This window comes from Brassica napus, chromosome C8 (assembly GCF_020379485.1).
Source record: "Brassica napus cultivar Da-Ae chromosome C8, Da-Ae, whole genome shotgun sequence".
Classification (NCBI taxonomy): Eukaryota; Viridiplantae; Streptophyta; class Magnoliopsida; order Brassicales; family Brassicaceae; genus Brassica; species Brassica napus.
This window is the reverse complement of record NC_063451.1, coordinates 15,138,682-15,150,349: the sequence shown is the minus strand read 5'-3', so window position 1 is coordinate 15,150,349 and position 11,668 is coordinate 15,138,682. Positions and strand designations below refer to the sequence as shown.

The following is an 11,668-nucleotide window of genomic DNA, read 5'->3' as shown; positions in this document are numbered from 1 at the left end:
CCAATTGAACCCAAGATTATTCAGTGCTTAAAGTAAACAGTATCTACCTAACTCCCTTCCAAACGCTTATCTCATAGCTAACAACTGACTTATTTCGAAACATAGCCACATTACAAGAGCACCTTCTCATTACACCTACAGTGTCACTGAGGTTTCAATGAAAATGTTTGAACGTGGATGGATATATAAATTAATCAACTAAACATGGAGAAAACGAGGGAGATGAAAAAACAGTGGGGTTTAATCATCATAGAGAAACAAAACCGTCATCTAAATTTGTTCAGAAAATAATTACCTTGAATTCTTTATTTTATTTGTTCACTTGAATCCAGAGGCAAAATATAAGCAGAACCTACAGAAGACTGTTAGTTTTAATACATTCTCCCAAGGTACAAGTAACCGTAAGTTGTAAAGAAACGTTACACCTACCAGCAAGAAAAGCCGTCCCAATACAAGAGAGAACTCCAAATAGGAATGAGTTAAACGAAAATGATCCCACCAAAGCCATATATGACACATGTTCAAGAAAATCTCTAGAGGTTAACAACCTCTTGCTACGTGCGTGATCTTTTGGCCATCAGCCTATTAGTAAGCTAATGAAAAGGATTTTAAGCTGCACAAAAACAGAGCAACAGAGAAATCAAATCACTTATCCATGAATCTTTTGTGCTGGTGAAATAAATCAAGACACAAAGAACATGAGATGTTTCATTTTCTCAAAGACAAATCAGAGTGGAAGAAACAGACGTAAAGTTTTACCATTTCATTAATGTTGAAACGAAAGACTACTGCATGACAGAACAAGCCCATATGGACAGCAAATACTATGAAACTACGTTGCACTTTGAAGTTATAGGTTGGAGATTACGGTAAAACAATTCCAAATAAAATCTAATTAACATGATACATTACATAGATCCATAAGATGTAGAAACAGATGCGAGAATTGTAGACATAGAAGCGAACCGATTAGAGTGCCTGGATCAGAGCAGTGGAGACGGCGAAAACGACGTACACGTCGAAGATTCGCAAACAAAAGGAATGCAGGAAAATCAAATAATGGCGAATCTTCAGATTAGTCGGAGTAGCTAAATAAGCGGACTGAAGAGAACATAATAGATCCAGAGCATATCTTACTCGTCGATTTCACCATTGCTCTCAAAGATCAAACAAACAAACCCAATTCTCTTTTTCTTCTTCTTCTTCCTCCTTTTACTCCCTCAGTCGTCTTCACGAGTCTAGAAGACTTATCATTCTCTCCAAAATCTCAACTCCTCTATACGATGTCGGTTATAAAATGGGTTGCTTTAAACTTTTTTGGGCCTATCTTTTTTATAAAACAGATGTAAACCCCTCCCAAAAATGACAGTTATTAACATGACGACAAAAAGGGATAAATCGACCAATTTCTACATCAACTATGGCCAATGGCCGATCAGTACATAAACACTTTACATGTGCGAAAACATAAATCAACTAATCAAAAATATAAATTCAATACATGAACACGCAAACAATAGTCTTATTATACATTAACCTAATTTCCGTTAGTCAAACATGATGAAAGCTGACATGTCTGTCTTGAATTGATTATGTGGTTTTTCTTTATAGTCACTTTATTAGCTTTAATTAAAAAATAAAAAAAATAAATCCTTTAATGTACAGACACTGTTTTGTTGTAAAAAAATTGAAAGGACGTTGTTCTGTCCAATTGAACATAATTTAAAAAAATTGTTTCTCTTTGGAAAGAGGCAATGAAGATCATGCAAGAACATAAGATAATTTGCTGACAAATCGGCAGATATAATCAGAGAAAATAGAAAGCAAAAGACATAATCAGAGTAACCATCAAGAGCAACATCGATTTGAGATCTCTGCTATGAGGTATCCCTCCTTTCTAAATCACCAATAGAGGAATGTGTATGAAACATATAAATTAGGGTTCACGGTAGATGACTTGGCAAAATTCATGTTAAGAATGTTAAAGTAATACTATTAGAGTGTTGGGAACAAGAGTAATCAATATTAATTGGAATGAGTCGTGAAAATATAATGTACATAAGGTGTTAGATAAAATGTGTCAATGGAGTTTCTTTTGTGTTTTTGTTTGAAACTGATTTTGTTTTGTAATGTTGTAGTGGTGACAACAACGCCACTTTCACTGTAAACTATGAAGGGAGGTTTGAGCAAAAAGAATGAGCAACTTGCTATGTAGGAGGGAAAATTCATTGTCTGCAAACCGCACCTCAAACTCTATTTAGTGGTATTGGTCCAGCTGAAATAGTGGTTATGTACAAACAACGAGTTTGGTACAAGCAGCATACGAAAAGATGAGTGATCTAAAGGTGTTATGTGATGGAAGCACAAAATTTCAGAACATGTGTAATGCTGCGCCATGGAATATGTTTATTTAAGTGTATATGGAGCATGAAAATGCTCACAGTGAGGATGAGGAGAGTGAAAACAGAAACAATGAGAATGCTGGTTGTAACCTTAGTGACACAGAGTCAAATGAAGAAAATGATGGTCAAGAACGTGTGGAAGCAATTGTAGTTGGGCTATCAAACAATGACTTTAGGTTTGATTCAGTTCTACCAGCGAGATAGTCTGAATCATTTTGATTGTGAAGTTGAGCTATCAAACAATGGCTTTTGGCCTCAATTGCCACACATCCAATTTTAGCTCCAATTATTTGATGAGTTAATTTTTTGGAACAAACTGTTGGTTAATTTTTCTGATTTATTTGGTATGGTATACGTTTTTACTGGATTTTATATGATTTAAACAACCAATTTAATTTGCATGTGGTTAAACTATTGGTCAGATGGACTTGTCATATTGCCCTTTGTTAAAAAAATTTAAATTTTAGACAATTACCATTCAAGTTCTTCCCAAAATATTTTTGAAGTTTTATGTTATTCAAAAGTTATGAATGGTACCAGTGGAAGAAAAGAAACGTACATCGGAAACATTCAAGATGTTTTTTTGCTATCATTTATGTAAATAAAATAAATATAAATTGAAAGGAAAAAAGAGTGCGGGACAATAATACTACATAACCGCAGTTGAAAACAAAAAGAAAGATAAAAGCTATGGTTAGATAACTGTAACAATAAAAATAGTAAAAAATATTTATTTAAATTATTATTAAATATAAAATAATTATATACAATTAGGGATATTTTAGCTTTTGACCGCACCTAGAATTGAAAAACTATTAATTTGGTGTGGTTAGGAGACTATGCTATTGTAATTTTTATTGTTTTAATTATTAAAAATGTAGAAAAGAATACAACTACGACAATTAACTAATATTTTATATACATTAAACATCAATTAAAGTTTAATGTGTATTATCTAGTTGGTAAAATTAATTATTAGATATTTACATTTATCAACGGAATTATAATTTACTCAAAACTTCCAGACAACTAACGCAATTATAAATTATTTTATAATTTTCTGTAAAGACAAATTATAATTTTTAAATAAAGTACTGGCTATAAATAAATTTCATAGTTTAGATATATACAATATTTAAACAAAAAAATATTTTAAAAAAAAATTATATTAGTACCAGTGATTTTAGTTTGTAAAATATATATATATCCCGCATTTAAACTATTCATATACATGACACCATTCATACTTTGTTCTAGACCGCTTATTTTAGATGAACCGCATTTGTTCTGCAGTATGTATATTTCTTATACAAACCATAGTTAAACCGTAGAGAAGTATCCAATCCACTTGTCTCGCACCGCTTAATCCGCTGGTAGTATTGGAAGCCAACAATCTTCTAAAATATCTCCCAATAGCTACACAAAACTATTTGCTAGGCTGGTAAAACTCTATTGATCATCTCACAATGAATAGTATGTAAATCTATATGCAATAAAATATCAATATATACTCCCACAGTTATCCTCCATTCCAGTGGCCCCTCACCCGTAGCATCACAACAATCTCATCAACGGTCGGATCCATCTCCGTATAAACACATATTATCATTTTCATTTTAATAATCTTTCCCCTTATATTACAATTAAATAATTTAATTCTCCTATGGTTTTAAACTTTTAATCTCATGATATTATTCCAGTTATTTATTCGCCATATCTATTGATATCTCCGTGCATTGACCGACTCATCAATATATCACCACCCAATCATATCTTGCTTTTCACTTGGAACATCTCCAACCCCTAGCTATTTTCACCTCTATATGTTATTATAGAGTTATATTTTTTTATTTTCAAAATAGTCCTTGAACTTTCAAAATTTTATAATTGTAAACAAAATAATTATTTTTATAAAAAAATACAGTTTTTGTAGGAGTATAATAACATTTTTTATTTACATAATAGTCTTTTAACAAAACTTCAGTTTAAAAAAAAATCATAAGTTTATAAAAATATTTAAAAGTTAAAAATAAATAGGGTTAGTTATCAACTTTTATAAACAAAATGTATCTTTTGTAAAATTAAAATAGAATCTCTTGAGAATATTTCTTTATGGAGGCAAAAATAGAGAAATTCATGTCTATTTTATTTTAGAGATTCTATCTAAGAGGTAAAAATAGAGGAATATACTGTAAGATGGTCTCCTAGAAAGTGAATGCCGTGTCAACTTAACAAAACCCAACTAAATTGCTTTACGTCCAAGCAAAATCTTAGTTAGGAGAAGAGGAAATCTCAGGAACCGCCGACTTAAAAAGCTTCGCCGAAGATAGTTATATAAATGAGTCGAAAGAGTTTCTTCTTCCTCATCGCAGGCTTAGGGTTTTCTTCTCTATAAAACCACATATCATCTTATCCCAGTCCGTGCCCTTGCCTCAGCGATCGATCTAAAGAATTTCATCAGGTTAATTTCGTTATTCAATGATTTGTTTCTGGTAGATCGGCTTAGATTCGTTTGATTCCGAATCGATTTGAGTCGTCTGGGTTGAATTGAGGTGAGCTTTGTCCACGATCTGTGTTTTATTATCAACGAAATAGATTCGATGAAACTGCAATTGCCTTGTTTCTGATTCAAATGAAAAAAAAAAATTTAATTGGCTTATTCTAAATAAAAAAAAAATATTACTGTTAACGGTGTTGATAGATTGATTTTTGTTTGGTTTTGTATTGCAGAAAATTCCTTGCCAACGGCAGTAGGAAATATACTAAGACGGTGTCGTTTCTTCTCTGATTGTTTATTTCTAATTGCAAAGAAGATGAACACACTTGTATCTATCCGTGAGGCGTCAACTGTTACCGTTGGGTGAGTTTCAAGCTCATACCAGTGTTGTCACCTTTCTTTTCTTATATCTCTTCTTTTTATTCATTTCTGTGTAACATGTGACTGAGTTTTTCTTCGACTATATTTAATATTTTCCATTTCTTTTCTGCAGTGTCTGATAATGCTGCGGCAAGGCCGCTATCTTTAGTACTAACAAGGAGTTAGAGTTACAGTTGACTTGTCCTTTCAAGGTTATAGGTTTAGCGTTGTTAATATATAGAAATGGAACCCAGGATCCTCAAGGTGTTGGATAGTAGGTGCGATGATGGTTTCAGCAAAAAGAGGAAGCGTGCTGCATATGTTACTGGAGTATCTTGCGGAAAGCTGCAAGATGAGCTCCCACCAAACCCGCAGACCCAAGTTCCTGACAAAAGAAGGAAGTTGGAAGGTGAACACAATGTTAGTGCTTATGTGACTCGCTCTGGGAAGTCGCTGGTCAGATACTATTCTTATTTTTAGAAGACTGGGATTGCAAAGCGTGTTATGATCTACGAGGAGGGCGAGTGGAGTGATCTGCCTCATCATATTATCTGTGCCATCCGAAATGAGTTAGATGAGAAGAGGGCAGTAATTGAGTTTGAGTGGTACGGTCATCATTTTCTTTTGGATTTCTTGCATATGCATAGGCTAGATTTGGAAACAGGGGCAAAAACTCCACTTGCATGGATTGACATTGGAGGCAAATGTTTTTTCCCTGAAATTTACGAGAGTGCTGAGAGAAACGATTGCTGCAATCTTAACTGCGTGGAGAATTCGACACAGTATGCTCCAAATCAGATCAAGTTGCACCTTGAGATTGATGTTAATGGTGGGGAGTCACCTAGGTTGAATCTGGAGGAGTGCAGTGATGAATCTGGTGACAGGATGGGTGATGTTCCAACAGAGGATAGCTGCAGTCGCAAGATTGAAGCGGCTGTTTTGAACTGGAATGTGACGGATGCTATAGCTGTCTCTAATATCAAGCATGCCGGAGCTGAAGGACTTGATAAAGATGCCGTAAAGAAAATGTTTGCTATAGGTACATCATCTCTAGGGCATATAGCCGTGCTGGATGTGGGGCGTTTCTCCAGTGAGATTGCTGAAGCTCGTCTAGGGCTTTTCCAAAAGCAGGTTGAGATCACTAAGAAACATCGAGGGGATGCAAACGTTAGATACGCATGGCTTCCTGCAAAGAGGGAAGTTCTATCTTCGGTTATGATGCAGGGGCTTGGAGGAGCATTTATTAGAAAGTCCATCTACGGTGTTGGAATACATCTAACTGCTGCAGACTGCCCTTACTTCAGGTGTAGCATCGATTCTGCATTATATTAATTTATTCGTTTCTATTGTTTAGGAGCTCAAAATCTCTTGTTTCAGTGCTAGGTACTGTGATATTGACGAAAATGGAGTACGGTACATGGTTTTATGCCGTGTAATAATGGGAAACATGGAGCTTCTTCGTGGTGATAAAGCACAGTTTTTCTCTGGTGGAGAAGAATATGACAATGGAGTTGATGATGTCGAGAATCCGAAGAATTATATTGTCTGGAACATGAATATGAACACTCATGTATTCCCGGAATATGTTGTTAGGTTCAAGCTGTCTGATCCCACCAATGCTGAACACCAATGGTTCAAGCTGTATGATCGTATCAAAGGGATTGAACAACTATACTTTGGTTGTTTATAAAAAATAGAGGCCTGAAGGAGGAGGTCCAAGGAGTGCAAACAGTGTCCGTTCGAGCATGACAAAACCCAAATCTCCATGGATGGCTTTTCCTACTCTGTTTGCAGCAATCTCACATAAGGTTGCAGAGAAAGACAAGCCTTTCATCAATGCTGATTACCAACAACTGAGGGTAGAAACTGATTTGAGAGTTTGCTATATAAGTTTTGAGACTTGCATGATTGAGAGATGAACTTTTAAGATTATTTTTTTTTGTTTCAGGAAAAAAAAGGATGACGCGAGCAGAGTTTATTAGGAAACTTCGGGGGGTTGTAGGAGATGATCTGCTTAGATCAACCTTAACAGCTCTTGAAAACCAGGCAAGTTTAGCAGGAGTAAAGCTTTCGTTATAGTAAAAGTGAAATGAGAAAGTTAACAAAACGAGAGATGGTATTTTTTTGTGACTTCGGTACAAATTGAAGGTGATTCCTGGAAGCATGAGAGACAATGAAGGTGGAGGTGGGTTGTAAAGTTAAGTTGGATGATGATACGATGATGACGAATATCAAAAGGAAGCTGCTTTATATCTACCCTGCCTTGGTGGTTCTCCTTTTAACTTTTATATATAATGAATCTTTTTGGTGTTCAGAAAAAATGTTGTTAAAAGAAAATAATATAATGGATCTTTATCTATGTTTAGTGACCTTTGGTTTCTGGGTCTGTCTTGGTCGGGGGTTATAGTTGAATGTTCTGTCGTGAAAGATCCTACTTCTTTATTATTAACCAATGTTCTAAAATTCGCTAGGCGGTAACTAGGCGTTTTATAGAGGACTACCGACTAGGCGGATTATTCGAGGCCTAGGCGTTAGCAAATTGTTGACTTATTTTATATATTTTATACATTTGTATAACATATTTTAGTTTTTAAGTTTAATTATAAAATTATTGTGATGAATTATCAAAACTAGATATACAAAACATAAGAAAGTAGACAAATTTGTAGATTTGTAATAATATTATTACTTTATTTAACATATATAGACAATTTAAAATCGATTTTAACCAATTTTAACCGATTTAAAACAGTTTAAACCAATTTGAATCATATAAATCAGTATAAATCGGATTTTAAGAAAATCGTTTCGGATAGGACCGAGTTGCTGCCTAGGCGGGGGCCTAGGCGCCGCCTAAACCGATTTTTAGAACCCTGTTATTAACGATGATGTTTCACTTGAGACTATTGATGTCGTTGGGTCTTCCTTTAATTAGCTGCAAAACATTGTTGTGGAAGTCGTTTTAGTCTTGACAAAAAATTTGTCGCTTGAGCTCTCACCCGCAACCCTCACTTGGACATTGTTAGACTAGCGTTGGGTAATTTTCAGGCCCAGTGCTCTGAAGGCTTATGAATGAACTATATACTAGATCTTGAGCCGCGCGGACTTTTGTTTTCATTTATTTTTATATAAATATTTTGTTTTCAATTCTAAATTGGTATATATTATAATAGATTGTTCTAAACTTTCACATGTATTTGTATCTTCTTCTATATATATATTTTAGGATTATTATTTCATTATTAAAATCGTAACTATATATATATAAATATTAGTAAAATATTGTTTTAGTGTCATATTCAAAGATATTGTAACATTTCACAAATTTAGAAAGTTTTTTAAAAATTTAACTTTTCGCTTCATAGATTTATATTATCGAGTAAATAATTAAACATTTAGTTTTTGTTTAATTTTTAAAATAAACTATATAGTTTAAAATTTGTTTTCATTGGTTTAAGGTAGTAAAGATTAATCATTGTTCGATAATATGATTTTTGTTATTTAAAAAAAATATTTATAATTTTAAAAGTTAACATCGACAAATATTTAAATATTTAACATATAGAGGTATAGTATCACAACATTAAATTATATCTATTTAATTTATACTATCTATAAATCCAGTGGATCATCTATTGTTTAAATCCAATTATTGATAGCCCAATAAAAATTTCTGGTAGACCCAAAATTTAAATGATAAGATTAGATATCAAATGTAACATGATTTTCTAAGAATATGTCCATTAGGTCTAATTTTTAAAAAATCACACATGAATCAAGGTTGTGACTTCTGTTTTAATACATAAGATATATAAAAAAGACTATAACTCGCCCACTCTCGTCATCGTTTTTCTCTGTTATTTTGAGAGGCTTTTCGTTAAAATGTGTCAATTAGGAAATTTATATAACATCATCGAAACATCGATTCAATAAAGATTTATCTTAGGTGTGAGAAACTAGATGAGACTGTTAGTCATGATATTTTCGAGTGTTTCTAGCTTTACAAACATGTCTTATCAGCTACTACTTCTATACCCATATACTTTCCAGTGTCTAATATTTTCACAAATATAAATTACCTCTTCTGAAGGAAAACCAATATTGAATATCCGAAACTAGAAAAAATCTATATATCCATCGATAATTTGATATCTTTGTAAAGCTCAAAATTATAAATTATTTAGAATGATTGACGAGGTCAGTCAGCATTAATCAGACACGCAGAAGGGAAATGCCACGTTTGGTTTGATGCGAATGAAGTATCTACCGAAAGTCAGCAGCGAAAAAGTATTGTTTCCCAATCCATATGCTTGCAGGACATATGTTCAGTTGATGGTGCTTAGATTTCTACATCACAGTTTAGTAGATGTGTATGGGTTTGGAAAGATACGCCAAGACAAATCCAACTAATGGGCACAAGAAATCAGATAAGAAGAGAGTACTCTTTCCACTCGGAGCTCGAAACGCTTGCTTGGACAATGGAGAACATGCTTCAGCATTCTACATGTCAAAATTTCAGAACAGACTGCAAGGATTTGATTGCCATGGTTAGAGAGTCTAAAGCATAGCCAAACTTTACAACAGAGCTAAAGGAAATAGATGCGCTACAACGTCCACAGCTTTAGTATTTCATACATTTCCAGAGAACAAAACAATATTGATGATTCCTTAGTTAGGACTGCAAGGGTTTTTCATTGGATTTTTATTTTATTTGGTTGTTCTATTCCAATCTGGTTAGCTAGACCACCTCAAGTTTGAATAATTGAATGGTCTTTTAATGTCAAAAAGAGTAAGATATTATGATATGTTATAGATTTCAGTTAATCTTTACAATCATTTGAATGAAATATTGTTATTGTCTAAATGAACAACTGCAATTGTTTGTGATTGTACATTGTAATCATTGGTGATGAACCACTAGTGTTAACAGTTGTAACTTTTGAGTAACAACTGTAACTGTTGATGTTGACCATTATAAACCTTAATCCTCTATAATGAGTTGTTGGTATTTTCAGATAGCAATTATAAATAACAACAATCCAGAAATCACAAACTACAATTGGTAGAGAAAAATATAAGTTATTGTTTAAAAATCATCAAAGATCCTTAAAGAAATACATATAAACATGGAGAACTCTATTTGTAATTTTATATCTTAGCATAGAAAATGAATAAGTTAGGAAACAATGAAGAAACTCAATTGGGGGGAGTGACAATCATATACATTGCAGCTATATTCTCAAAAACATATGTTAGTTCCATCGTTAAAATATTAAAAGTGATGATCAAATTTTTATGAGATTATTAAGTCTAAGACGCTTCTTTATAAGGAATAATTAATAGTTGGATCTTATCGAATTTTCTACCCTATAGCAAGCTTTTAGACTGCAAAGCTGCAAGAAGATCTTTGAAAACATGATGAAAGTTGATGGAAACTCGACACTTTTAGTGATTGATTGGTTATTCCATGCTTTATTAAAACTTAAGATATCGTTTAATCTGATACTTATGCTCTAATTGCTAAAATCTCCTCTGCAAGCTTACTGATTATTTTAGAAGGTATTAATAACGTAATGATTCACCGAATTATACGAATCTTTCTTCACTGAAAGTGTGTGAATGTATCATCATCATCATCAAAAGGCTGCGACGTATCATCATCAAAAGGCTGCGATGTACCATCACCAAAAAGGTGTCAAACTATTGTCACCGAAAAGGTGTGAAAGTATCATCACTCAAAGGTTGCAAACGTATCATCACCGAAAGAGTACGAACGTACGACACTGAAAGGGTGCGAACGTATCATCACTGAAAGGGTGCAAACGTATCATCACAGAAAGGGAGCGAACATATCATCACCGAAAAGGTGCAAACATATCATCACCGAAAGAATATGAATAAAAAATCGTCACTGAAAGGGTATGAATGTGTCATCACCAAGGGGTGTAAACATGTCATCACCGAAGGGGTGCAAACATGTCATCACCGAAGGGGTGCAAATGTATCATTACCGAAGGGATGCGAATGTGTCGTCATCGAAAGGATGTGAACCTGTCGTTACCGAAAGAGTGTGAATATATCGTCACCAAAGGGGTACAATATAATGTGACCGAAAGGGTATGGATATAACATTACCAAAAGGTGTGAACGTAATGTCACTGGAATGAGACTTGCATCATGCAAAATGTTGATTTGTATGGATGCAAGTGGCTAGTGGTTGAGGCCGAGCCCTCATGAGTGGACAACATATTGTTCATGGCTGGTGTTATGGACCATGATCCATGGGTTATTGATCGATTTTTTCATACATCGGTGTATATGAAGCATCCTAATGGTTTTATAATTATATGTGCTAAAAAACACATAGGTAGTGACATCAAATGTTTGATGAAATTTTCTTATCAAGTGG

General features: G+C 33.7%; 1 pseudogene; it reads left to right on the top strand.

Annotated features, from left to right (window-relative positions):
• The first annotated feature begins 4,613 nt into the window (after positions 1-4,613).
• Positions 4,614-7,639, top strand: LOC106381952 (annotated as a pseudogene).
• The last annotated feature ends 4,029 nt before the right edge of the window (positions 7,640-11,668 follow it).